The following is a 13,487-nucleotide window of genomic DNA, read 5'->3' on the forward strand; positions in this document are numbered from 1 at the left end:
AATATTAATATTATACTATCACTACCTCTTAGGGCCCCCCAGGCCGCTGGGCCCTTAGAAACGTTACCACCTTTCCCCGCCTGGCGGCGCCCCTGGTGATGCCCGCCTCCACCAGGCTGTGCACCTGCTCCACCTTCGCTAGAAATAAAACCACCGCACTGTTCATGCGGGCAGCGGACTTTACCGAACCGTGCCCGATAACCTGCCCCACGGCCAGCGCCACTTCCTCCACGCTGCACGGAGAGCCGGCACCGACTCTGATGCCGCGCTTCCGGGACAGCATGGAGAAGCCGCCAGACGCCATTGCGGCCGGGAAGCGCACCAAACAAATGCGAAAAAAACCTCGAAATTAACCTCACAAGACTACACAAAGTACACAGAACTAACACAACTAATGAAACATTTAACAGAGAAAACAAGGATAGCGAATAAAGGGTAGAAAAACTACCTTTACACTTAGCCTTTCTCTCAGCTCTTCCGCTCACACTCCTCTCACCAGCAGAAGAAGAAGAAGAAGAAAAGGAGGAGTGAGGATGCGCAGTGGTGGAATAGGGGGAAGAGGCCGAGGAGCACGAAGACACCGTGCCGTCCCAGATGAAATTCGGGCGACAATTATAGATCATGTCATCATTCATAGCCACATAATTTTGCTTGTTTTCTTTGTTTGTGTTTATATTACAGTATATGTGTGCTATGTATATTTTTCTTTTCCTTCTACAATACTATACTGTATGGAAGTTACGTACTTCACAGTATTTGTGTGAATAAAAATGGTTGGTATGAGTGTATTGTGTGTGCTTTGAGGCTACTCTTACTGTGAAACTTTTTTCCTTCAGTTTTATACACTATTGTATTCTGTTAGGTAGTCCTATGCCATAGTGACAAAACATCTAAACAGTTTGACTTGTAGTGCTCACACAATGCGAAAAGGACAATGCATTTTGGGGCACTGACTATTTGAATGAGAAAGAAACTTCATTTTGACACATGGCTGAACTGTTTAGGGGGAGATATGAGCTTTTGCTAGTGAACCATGGTGTTTTGCTTAACCATTCAGTTTAGTTTTGCAAAAAGTACTAAAGAGTGTTTAAAACGTTCGGTCTGTTTCAAGAAATGAGCCTCGGCAACTGAGAAAGATCTTTGCAATTTGGGTGGCACTGACTCTTTTCATGGGAAAGAAATTAGGTCTGAAGCATGGGTGAACAGTTTTGGGAGAGATATGTGCTTTTGCAGGTTAGCTATGGTGTTGTGCTGAACTATAAGAGTGTTATGCCAAATGATCTTAGAGTTTTGAGAATGTAATTTCTGTTTCAAGAAATGAGCCAAACCAATAGAGAAAAACTGTAATAGGACGTTTGTTTGAATGGAGGGATATATAAGAAACAATATAACTTGATACTTACTGTAAGACTGTTTTTTTAAGTCGGCAGAGACAACGGCTCGATGAAAAATCCCTCTTCTGTAACGGCTAACTTTTATAATCCTCTAACCTAACGAAAACAAAATCTTTAATTTGTTTTTTTGTTGGTTTTGTTGGAGGAGGGGGAGCGGGAGGGGAAGGGAGGTTAACTCCAAGTTAGGGCTTCACCTTGATTGGCCGAGTTCCATTGTGAGCTCGGGCGTTGATAGGCTCGGTTCATTGTGAGTCGGTGCGACATTGGCTAAACCGTTCAATGTGAGAATGGAGAAGTGCGAAGCCTATTGGAGGGGAGATGCAGGCTAACGTGAGCGAGGTAGCGCCAACAAGGCTTAAAAATCATAAACATGCATGTATTGTCAGCCTAGGCTCACTTTCCCACACCCATTCATTGGTCCTGCAGACTTTGCTAAAGGTATGTGATAGCCACTTGCCCAGCTCACATGGATTGCATGGCAATCAAATAAGTGGATGGTAGGAAATAAGATATTCTAATCTGTAGCCCCCTGTGACACCTATGGGGGGCGAGAACGGCAAAACCGAAGAAAAATGTGTCTGACATGACAAGTTTAAGTAGATAATAAAGGAAGGAGAAACTGAAAGGCGACAAATATCTGATTGCAAGGCATCTCTAAAAGAGCGATGGTTCGAATCCCCATAACTTGGGTTTGACACAAGGCGAGAAAGATCTGATTGCAATGCTTTTAAAAAAGAGAGATGGTTCGAAACCCCATAACTTGTGTTTGACACCTTCCACACTTTGGAGTGACTGAGCTTCCGAGTGGGCTTTCTGCAGCTCCAACAGAGAGCAATCGGAGCCACCTGTGCCCAGCAAGTTTCCAGCTGTAACTGAGGTGAAGTGCTATAAACACATCAAAACACCTGCCCCGTGTGAGGGTCGAACTCACGACCTTCAGATAATGAGACTGACGCGCTGCCTACTGCGCCAACGAGGCCTGCAAAATATAAATATGCATGCATTGTCAGCCTAGGGTCACTTTCCCACACCCATTCATTGGTCCTGCAGACTTTGCTAAAATATGTGATGACATGGCTTGTTGAGCACGTAGCTACTTGTTCAAAAGACCTGTTGTCTGGACTAGAGGTTAAACAATCAACTCACAAGTTTCTTTATCTGGCTTTCATTCTCATTTTGAAAGTTTATGGAAAGTTGCAAAAGAGGTAGTTTCACGTGGGATAAACTTGACTGAATTGTCCCATGTCAGTCTATGTCAAGAGAAGGAGAGTCTGCAAAGGTGCTTTTGTCACACAGCGTATTCTATTATGTTAGCGTGATGAACTTCCTATCCTTTGTCATGGGTCTTGGCCAGGGTGCAACTTGCTTTTCTAAAAGAGAGATGGTTCGAATGCCCATAAGTTGCGTTTGACACTTTCCACACCTTGTAGTGAGTGAGCTTCCGAGTGGGCTTTCTGCAGCCCCAACAGAGAATAATCGGAGCCACTTGTGCCCAGCAAATTTCCAGCTGTAACTGAGGTGAAGTGCTATAAACACCACATCAAAAAGATTGCCCCGTGTGAGGGTCGAACTCACGACCTTCAGATTATGAGACTGACGCACTGCCTACTGCGCCAACGAGGCCTGCAAAACATAAATATGCATGTATTGTCAGCCTAGGCTCACTTTCACACACCCATTCATTGGTCCTGCAGACTTTGCTAAAGGTATGTGATGCCCACTTGCCCAGCTCACATGGATTGCATGGCAATCAAATAAGTGGATGGTAGGATATAAGATCTTCTAATCTGCAGCCCCCTGTGACATCTATGGGGGGCGAGAACGGCAAAACCGAAGAAAAATGTGTCTGACATGACAAGTTTAAGTAGATAATAAAGGAAGGAGAAACTGAAAGACGACAAATATCTGATTGCAAGGCATCTCTAACGCTAGTCGTCCATTGTTCCGTCACGTCAACTTAACTCGCCGGATTGGATGCCTAGTGTCGCCGTGTTGCTACTACAGTGGGCGTGTATACGAAGTTGTAGATAGAACATACGGTAGAACGGCTCCGGGGTAAAGTAAATAACTTGTGATTTTAATCAACCGAAGTTTCGGAGTTTCGGGGGGAAATTAATGTGTATAAATCGTCAGCAATGGAACATTATTTCATATTGCACCATGGATGTGGATCTGCGAGCGAGGAGAGCTGCTATTGTGCTGCTGATGCGACACAGGAGATCTCCTTCTCGCTGCATCTCCTGTCCCTGCACCTTTTCTCTGATTTGAAAATGAAACATGAACAAGACATGTTGTGAAAACATGGCCATGGGTGTGATTTGGTTCTTTTGTTGAAATGAATGCCTATCACAATTATTGATAACGTTTAATCCACTACTCCACCTCTGCCCATGAAAGAATTTGATGCACTGGATTGAACCTCTATTCCTTGATGGTCATTACTTTACTGCAAAAGTGGAGATGCTCACAATTGCCTGATGTTTTAGGTGTGTTTATTCGCCTACAATCGTTTTAGCACAGCCATTCTGGCCACTGCTGCTGTTCATTTTGCCCGCAATAGCAATGACATGAGCAATACCCGAAATGTTCAGTGGTGAATAAACAAAGGGAAAAAAAATACATGATCTACTGTCATTGGGTAACGCACTACGTCTGCCGTGGCAAATTTGCATAAACTTCGAGCGAGCCCAACTTTTTGACGTGCCGCAGGTCCCCAGCTCGCTGTGTCAGAATCCCAGCATGCTTTGCGAGCACGGCGACAACGATCGGCCGGATTTCATTGAAAATTAACTGAATGCGTTGGATACGGCTTGCGTTGACGGAACAATGGACGACTAGCGTAAAAGAGCCATGGTATTAACCAGTACATCTTTTGATTTGCTACCCAACCTACAACCTATAGCTCTCCGGTAGATTTGTTGGTGCACACACTCGTCCCTGGGTGGGCTCGAACCACCAACCTTTCAGTTAACAGCCGAACCCGCTGGCCGATTGCGCCACAGAGACTTGCTGTAGCTGTCTGTGGGCGTGGCCTCGATCATTACCACCTCTCATCCAATCATCAGAGTGTGTGTTAGATTTCTTTATGTTTGTCATAAGGTTGATATCTGCTGAGTAGGTAACAAGTAAAGTAGCACACAACAAGTAGTCAATAACTTCCTGGTCTGACTTGTTAAAGAAAGAGGTTTGATGTCAATTTTTTCCCAGGTTCCCTCATTAGGTCCCTCAGGCTTTTTGAAATTTTTTTGTTTTGTGTGTGACTTTCATAGCAATATGACAAAAAGGTTCTTTTTTAACTTTGCTTGTGCAATTTTGACAAAAGACAGAGGAGCCTCCAGGTTGAGTCATGCATTACACTGCACTTAAAGGGGAACTCCGGGGCATTTGAAGCGCGTTTCCATTGCTAGAGGTTGTCAAATACTGATAGTAGGACACAGACAGGTGCAAATCTGCGCTCCCTGTGCGGATATTGCGCTGTTTGCGCAGCCTGTCATGCGAGGCTAATACGTGGTGGCTAAGGGGCAAGTGCTAACCCTTCCATGTAAAACAACAACTTGCACACTGCAGAAACGTCACACCACTTTATAAACGATCCGACAATAAAGTCACAAGCCTTACCATCAAAACCATATGCATGGTTCTCACATTACTGGTATGGGGACGTTACAAAACAACTTTATAAACAGCATGTCACTTACCTGTTGTTTGTATGCTCGCGCATGTGAAAGCCCAAAAGAGTCAATGGACGATACTCCCAAATACAAAGCAATTATCTTCTCTAGAAAAACTGCGTTCAAGTATTTAAAACATTACAACAATACATGCCCAGTAATATTGTTGTCACCCTTGGAGAAATATTTTGCCAAGGAGCGTGTATAATGCGTAAGGAAAGATTTTTTTATATTTATATTAATTATATATACATTTCTAAATTCGTTCATATTTATATACATTTTTTTTACCCAAAATTTCCCCCATGCCAGATCGCCAAATGCTCCAAGTCCGCGGACAAAAACATTTTGTCCGACAATAGACCATGAAATTTCTCTTTTTCCGTATCATTTGTGGATGCTCATGTCATTTAATGACAAATAGCATTTGTCTTTGCTGCTCAAAATGTTATTAAGCACCGTGTTACACATCAAAGTATCAGAAAAACTTGATCATTCTTTTAGTTTTTAAAAGCCACAATGGTCCTAGAGCTGCTGGAAAGAGTTAAGCGAGCCCTTCTCTAAAGAGAAGTAGTAAATCTGCTGGCTGTAAAGTGTTATTTCAAATCAAGTGGTGCGCATAGGATGACTCCTTACAAACCAACGTCCTATTGAATTTGTGACAGGGCTAGATTAAATTGACATTCTAGTCATGTCATTGGAAAACAAAAGCAGAAATGTCTTTGGTTTACGCTACTAACAGTGCCAAAACCTAGTTCCCTCATTCCCTGACCGGGAATCGAACCCGGGCCGCGGCAGTGAAAGCGCCTAATCCTAGCCACTAGACCATCAGGGACCCGAAAGCAGTGCACACGGTACAGGTTGCAAGACTGTGGTAAACTCTTCCTCACTGGCAAATTAATTGGCATAGTGCATTGTACTGAAGTTGTGAACATTTTAGCCTTAGATGAAAGCAATTGTGCGCATCTGGAGAATGAATCCAAGCAAGCATAAGTTTCACGCTTTAGACTTCTCTCTTATTTCAGGGAGAAATAGAAAGATTCCTGAGTAAGAGTGAGTGTGTCATAGCCCTGCAAGAAAAACAGTTGATAGATGACTAAATAAGGGTCTGTCAGGGCATTGGTGGTATAGTGGAGAGAATAGCTGCTTGCCAAGCAGTTGACCGGGGTTCGATTCCCAGCCAATGCATTCTCTGCTCCTTGTATAATTAGCTTTCAAATGTACCTTGCTACCTCTACCTCTGTTCAGACAATGGCTGGCTTGTAGGGAAAACACAGTCTCAAGCTAATGCACTCTAGCAACTCTTCAACCAAGGAAGCATTTTTTGTTATGACTCTTCAGTTAAAGTGATGGTCTGTTTTCTCATGTGCATTCTAAGTTCCTCCTCTACAAAGCAAGTGGGGAAGATTAGATTCCACAGCGCCGTACGACACAAAAAACGGGCCTCCCTCAAACTCAATCCAAGACGGACGGACGGATGTACGGCCAGCACCTGCCAGATCACCAAATGGTCCAAGTCCGTGGACAAAAACATTTTGTCCGACAATAGACCATGAAATTTCTCTTTTTCCGTATCATTCGTGGATGCCCATGTCATTTAATGACAAATGGCATTTCTCTTTGCTGCTCAAGATGTTATTAAGCACCGTGTTACACATCAAAGTATCAGAAAAACTTGATCATTCTTTTAGTTTTTAAAAGCCACAATGGTCCTAGAGCTGCTGGAAAGAGTTAAGCGAGCCCTTCTCTAAAGAGAAGTAGTAAATCTGCTGGCTGTGAAGCGTTATTTCAAATCAAGTGGTGCGCAAAGGATGACTCCTTACAAACCAACGTCCTATTGAATTTGTGACAGGGCTCGATTAAATTGACATTCTATTCATGTCATTGGAAAACAACAGCAGAAATGTCTTTGGTTTACGCTACACACAGTGCCAAAACCTGGTTCCCTCATTCCCTGACCGGGAATTGAACCCCCGCCGCGGCTGAGAGAGCGCCGAATCCTAGCCGCTAGACCATCAGGGACCCGAAAGCAGTGCACACGGTACAGGTTGCAAGACTGTGGTAAACTCATTCCTAACTGGCAAATTAATTGGCATAGTGCATTGTACTGAAGTTGTGAACATTTTAGCCTTAGATGAAAGCAATTGTGCGCATCTGGAAAATGAATCCAAGCAAGCACAAGTTTCACGCTTTAGACTTCTCTCTTATTTCAGGGAGAAATAGAAAGATTCCTGAGTAAGAGTGAGTGTGTCATAGCCCTGCAAGAAAAACAGTTGATAGATGACTAAATAAGGGTCTGTCAGGGCATCGGTGGTATAGTGGAGAGAATAGCTGCTTGCCAAGCTGGGTTCGATTCCCAGCCAATGCATACTCTTCCCCTTGTATAATTAGCTTTCAAATGTACGTTGCTACCTCTACCTCTGTTCAGACAATGGCTGGCTTGTAGGGAAAACACAGTCTAATGCACTCTAGCAACACTTCAACCAAGGAAGCATTTTTTGCTATGACTCTTCAGTTAAAGTGATGGTCTGTTTTCTCATGTGCATTCTAAGTTCCTCCTCTACAAAGCAAGTGGGGAAGATTAGATTCCACAGCGCCGTACGACACAAAAAACGGGCCTCCCTCAAACTCGATCCAAGACGGACGGACGGATGGACGGCCAGCACCTGCCAGATCACCAAATGGTCCAAGTCCGCAGACAAAAACATTTTGTCCGACAATAGACCATGAAATTTCTCTTTTTCCGTATCATTCGTGGATGCCCATGTCATTTAATGACAAATAGCATTTGTCTTTGCTGCTCAAAATGTTTTTAAGCACCGTGTTACATATCAATGTATCAGAAAAACTTGATCATTCTTTTAGTTTTTAAAAGCCACAATGGTCCTAGAGCTGCTGGAAAGAATTAAGCAAGCCCTTCTCTAAAGAGAAGTAGTAAATCTGCTGGCTGTAAAGTGTTATTTCAAATCAAGTGGTGCGCATAGGATGACTCCTTACAAACCAACGTCCTATTGAATTTGTGACAGGGCTCGATTAAATTGACATTCTTGTCATGTCATTGGAAAACAACAGAAGAAATGTCTTTGGTTTACGCTACTCACAGTGCCAAAACCTGGTTCCCTCATTCCCTGACCGGGAATCGAACCCGGGCCGCGGCGGTGAGAGCACCTAATCCTAGCCACTAGACCGTCAGGGACCCGAAAGCAGTGCACACGGTACAGGTTGCAAGACTGTGGTAAACTCATTCCTAACTGGCAAATTAATTGGCATAGTGCATTGTACTGAAGTTGTGAACATTTTAGCCTTAGATGAAAGCAATTGTGCGCATCTGGAGAATGAATCCAAGCAAGCACAAGTTTCACGCTTTAGACTTCTCTCTTATTTCAGGGAGAAATAGAAAGATTCCTGAGTAAGAGTGAGTGTGTCATAGCCCAGCAAGAAAAACAGTTGATAGATGACTAAATAAAGATCTGTCAGGGCATTGGTGGTATAGTGGAGAGAATAGCTGCTTGCCAAGCAGTTGACCGGGGTTCGATTCCCGGCCAATGCAGTCTCTGCTCCTTGAATAATCAGCTTTCAAATGTACCTTGCTATCTCTACCTCTGTTCAGACAATGGCTGGCTTGTAGGGAAAACACAGTCTAAAGCTAATGCACTCTAGCAACACTTCAACCAAGAAAGCATTTTTTGCTATGACTCTTCAGTTAAAGTGATGATCTGTTTTCTCATGTGCATTCTAAGTTCCTCCTCTACGAAGCAAGTGGGGAAGATTAGATTCCACAGTGCCGTACGACACAAAAAACGGGCCTCCCTCAAACTCGATCCAAGATGGACGGACGGATGGACGGCCAGCACCTGCCAGATCACCAAATGGTCCAAGTCCGGGGACAAAAACATTTTGTCCGACAATAGACCATGAAATTTCTCTTTTTCCGTATCATTCGTGGATGCCCATGTCATTTAATGACAAATAGCATTTGTCTTTGCTGCTCAAAATGTTATTAAGCACCGTGTTACACATCAAAGTAGCAGAAAAACTTGATCATTCTTTTAGTTTTTAAAAGCCACAATGGTCCTAGAGCTGCTGGAAAGAGTTAAGCGAGCCCTTCCCTAAAGAGAAGTAGTAAATCTGCTGGCTGTAAAGTGTTATTTCACATCAAGTGGTGCGCATAGGATGACTCGTTACAAACCAACGTCCTATTGAATTTGTCACAGGGCTAGATTAAATTGACATTCTAGTCATGTCATTGGAAAACACAGCAGAAATGTCGTTGCTTTACGCTACTCACAGTGCCAAATCCTGGTTCCCTCATTTTTTTCAGTCCTGCATATAATTAATGTCATTATGTCGTTCATAACCCTGCAGGTTCGAATCCCGTCAGGAGCACTCTGAAATAAAGAAAATAATAGAGGAAGGTGTTGGAAAATCACTGTTTTATTGCAACTGCCACTTACATGGTTGTACCCACTGTCATATTCATGTTATGAGGGTCAAGAACCCTTTTGGGCTTCATTTATTGAGACGGTGCTTGATTTATTTTTTCATTTGTTCATTCCTATCTATACTTGTTTTTTTTCCCTTTTACAAAAACACTTGGCTCGTAGGAGTATCAACATGAAGGAGACCACACACAGTTGTGCAAATGAACCAGTACATGTTTATTTAAAGAATAAAAGACAAATCAGTAATGTGACAGTGTACTGTATATCACTAATGCAAAGATGTGGTGCAAGCAGCAACGCAGGGAGCACAGAGCTGGCCAGGTCACACCTCCTCCTGTAGGTTTAAAGATGAACACACAACAAACACAGGGAGAACAAAGCTGGCCAGGGGTCCGTTTCACGTAGCAGGTTCAACCAACTCTGAGTCTATTCCTGATCTCTGAGTTGATCTACTCTGAGATAGAAAACTCAGAGTTTTCGGTTCCACAAACGCTGATTTGAGTGAGGTTAATCAACTCTGAGTAAGTTCACCTTGAGTTTAGCGCGTGCACCACAACTTTAAAAAGCCAGCATCAATGGAGCCCCGATTTGACGAGTCACCTTGGCAACGGGGAAGAGGAGGGGCTACGTTTTTCACCAACCTCGAATTGGAAATCTTAATGCGCTCATACGGCGAGTTTCAATACGTTTTTAGAAATAAGTGCAACACCGCTGCAGCAGCAAAAGTGTAAGTTTAAATGTAGTCCTTTGCAATCACAATAATATTACAGGGAAACTGCTTGAATGGTAGCCCATTCATTTATTTCATTTAGGTGCAATCCCGCGGGGGAGAAGCGCACTTGGCAGCAGTTTAAGATGAAATATAAAAACATTGTTCAAACAGGTGAGACCTCGGCATGGAGGTACCTCATTTTGATCATGTTTTACACTGTAAAATAAATATTAAGTGGCTATTTGACTGTGCAGTTATTTTATTCCCAACATAATGCTGTTTTCACACACATAAACTATGTCTTCTCATCTATACCATCCATTCATCCATTATCTATACACCGCTGAATCCGTCATTCGGGTCGCGGGGGGGCTGGAGCCTATCCCAGCGGTCAATGGGCAAGAGGCGAGGTACACCCTGGACAGGCCGCCAGTCCATCACAGGGCCACATAGAGACAAACGAGACAAACAACCATACACACTCACAGTCACTTAGAAGGACAATTTAGTCACCATCTATATCATGTTCTGTTAAATAATTAATCCTATTTAAACTAACACAGACTTCTACTGAGCCAACAGAAAGAAGGCAGATGCCCGTAAAATGGGTGGTGCCCAGCACCACCTCCAACGGGAGGCCAGTGGCTGAGGGAGTCCACCCCCAAGACACGAGTGTCTTTATAAAATATAATAGACCTATATATGTCTTTTTTAAGCCTATTCATACAAATATTTGTCTTTTATGTCTTTTCTTTCTTTTGTCCCAACACATTCTGATGGTCCCGCTCAAAAAGATAATTGTCTTTAAATGCAAAAATCTGTGCGCGGCCTGATAACCATCTCCGACGAATATTTATTTCTCTGTGCAGTAATGCTGCACCTTCATCCACGGGATCATTGTCAAAAGGACATGTTCGTGAAAAAAGTTGCCTCCTACTGTGCCTAATGGACTTCTAGAAGTAGAAGAACTCGCTCTGCTGACTGAACGAATGAGGAAATCAAATGGCGTGTGTGGCTGAAAGAGGGCGGAGACAGAAAGAAACTCAAGGTTTCTTGAATAAAACCTGGTCCCGACCAGGTTAGGTTCAGAGAGTCTGTTACTCCGGTAACTGACCGAGAGGTTAAGTTACCTCTCTTTGTGAAACAGGCTAGAGCTACCCCTCTTTCTCGGGGTTGAGTTACCTCCCTCTGTGAAACGGAAAACTCAGGGTTTCCCTCATTTCAGGGTTAATAAACTCAGAGTTTTCACTAAACCTGCTACGTGAAACGGACCTCTGGTCACACCTCCTCCTGTAGGTTTAAAAATGAACACACAACAAACACAGGGAGAACAAAGCTGGACAGGTTATACCTCAACCTGTCACTTTAGAAATAGACAGTGTTATATTTTTCCATTCTACCTTTATCTTAAAGCTTTCTATGATTTTGCCGAAAATCCTGTGTGTTCTTTTATGAATGAGAGTCTGGGAGTGTGACATCCATTTCTGGCATCTAATAAGCGAATTTACCTAATAATATATTAGTGTCTTACAGTAAATATAGCATGCAGAGCTCTGTGTTTGATCATCTTGCCTTCACCAACAAAAAGGCTGTCAATTTGGAGGATCAGAACTGTACTACTCTTCCACAAAACAGGTGTTTATACTAACACAGTTTTCATATCTAATCAAAAGTCATTGTGCGTGCGCTCGTCCAGGCCCTCCATCTTGTCCTTGACTCTCCATAGCTCCCCCTCGCCTCGGCTTTGGTTCTCATATCAGCCACCTACAGAAAACATAAACTCACATATACCCACACACATAAAAAAGAAAAAGAGACAAAGAGCATATACAACACTCATCCTTCCAGTGATCTGAGACAGCGACACACTTTAACACACTTTAACACTGACATTCAAGTTTGTACAATCAGGGTCATATTAACAACACACAGGGTCATATTAACAACTCCTTCCCACCATCCACCTGTAGATATACAGTAGGTATCTATTATTCTTATGATCCCAAGACTGTGTTTCCTTTACCTAAAGGAAATAGTTACATCATTTGAATCAACACAGGGAACACAGAGCTGGCCAGGTCACACTCCTACCTGTAGGTTTAGAAATGGACAGACAATAAACAACACAGGGAACACAGAGCTGGGCAGGTCACACTCCTACCTGTAGGTTTAGAAATGGACAGACAATAAACAACACAGGGAGCACAGAGCTGGACAGGTCACACTCCTACCTGTAGGTTTAGAAAATGGACAGACAATAAACAACACAGGGAACACAGAGCTGGGAGTAGGTTTAGAAAGAGAGAGACAACAAACAAACATAGCCCTTGTAACGTCACCGTGGGAATATATGACCAAGGACGATCCACACAACAATAACAACAAACGATGTCCGCCTTTTATACACTACTTTTACGACTAATATTTACAGCCAAAGGCAGACAAAATATGCTCATGTATACCAAAGCTACGGCAAGATCAAAGTACCACATGTATTAAAATCATCATCTACTGCACATAAATTGTCATTTCAATGCAGTTGTTTTAGGGCAGCCAAAGACACAGCTAGTGATGAACTTTAAGATAGCCTCTACATTACAGTCGTCTTTGATATAATAGTTTGACACACAACACGCCGAATGGAAACGGTACTTGCATGTACCGGACAGCTTTGTAAAGTTATACCATCATAAAACACACATTTTGACTTGTTGACGTTATTTACTTACCTCAGTAATTAATCAGATGATGAATGATGATGAACAGTGCTAGTGGCAGCAGCAGCCTGGCGACCCGGTTATCTATGGCCGTTTCTCAACTAATACTTTGTAATAAGAGATGTATAACAGACATACAACACATACATATATAACATTTGTAGAAATGAAATACTGTTATGACTAGCAATACCGTGTAACAAATTGGTCTGGTCTGCCTCTTTCTGGCTAGCAACTGCCGTACTCTATTCTGATTGGCTAACCAAACGAGTCTACCTGTAAATGCGCCAAAATATCCCCCAGAGGCCAAAGAGTGCAATGCATCCGTGGTGTAAGAACTCCCATTGAAAATGAATGGGAAAAGTTAAGAGAGTTAATCTTAACGCTCGATGATGTTGTTTTCATGAATCAGGCGTTTCTGAGTGATGAAGAGGTCTCACTCTGAGTTATTTTCACGATCCGAGGAACGGAAGCTTGTTGGAACCAGGTGGAACCGTCAATATAAAGACATCCTTCTACAAATACACGATCTTTGCTGCAAGACGGTGCCT

The 13,487-nt window shown here is 42.9% G+C and overlaps 3 non-coding genes across 3 annotated transcripts; all 3 read right to left on the reverse strand.

The window, feature by feature from the left end:
* Window positions 1–2,300: 2,300 nt before the first annotated feature.
* On the reverse strand, window positions 2,301–2,373 carry trnam-cau (transfer RNA methionine (anticodon CAU)). Its single transcript has one exon. It is a non-coding gene; the product is annotated as a tRNA-Met (tRNA).
* Window positions 2,374–2,944: 571 nt separating this feature from the next.
* trnam-cau (transfer RNA methionine (anticodon CAU)) lies at window positions 2,945–3,017 on the reverse strand. Its single transcript has one exon. It is a non-coding gene; the product is annotated as a tRNA-Met (tRNA).
* Window positions 3,018–5,828: 2,811 nt separating this feature from the next.
* On the reverse strand, window positions 5,829–5,900 carry trnae-uuc (transfer RNA glutamic acid (anticodon UUC)). The gene has a single exon. It is a non-coding gene; the product is annotated as a tRNA-Glu (tRNA).
* Between the last annotated feature and the right edge of the window lie 7,587 nt (window positions 5,901–13,487).

The sequence above is a fragment of the Odontesthes bonariensis genome, chromosome 8, assembly GCF_027942865.1.
Source record: "Odontesthes bonariensis isolate fOdoBon6 chromosome 8, fOdoBon6.hap1, whole genome shotgun sequence".
Lineage (NCBI taxonomy): Eukaryota > Metazoa > Chordata > Actinopteri > Atheriniformes > Atherinopsidae > Odontesthes > Odontesthes bonariensis.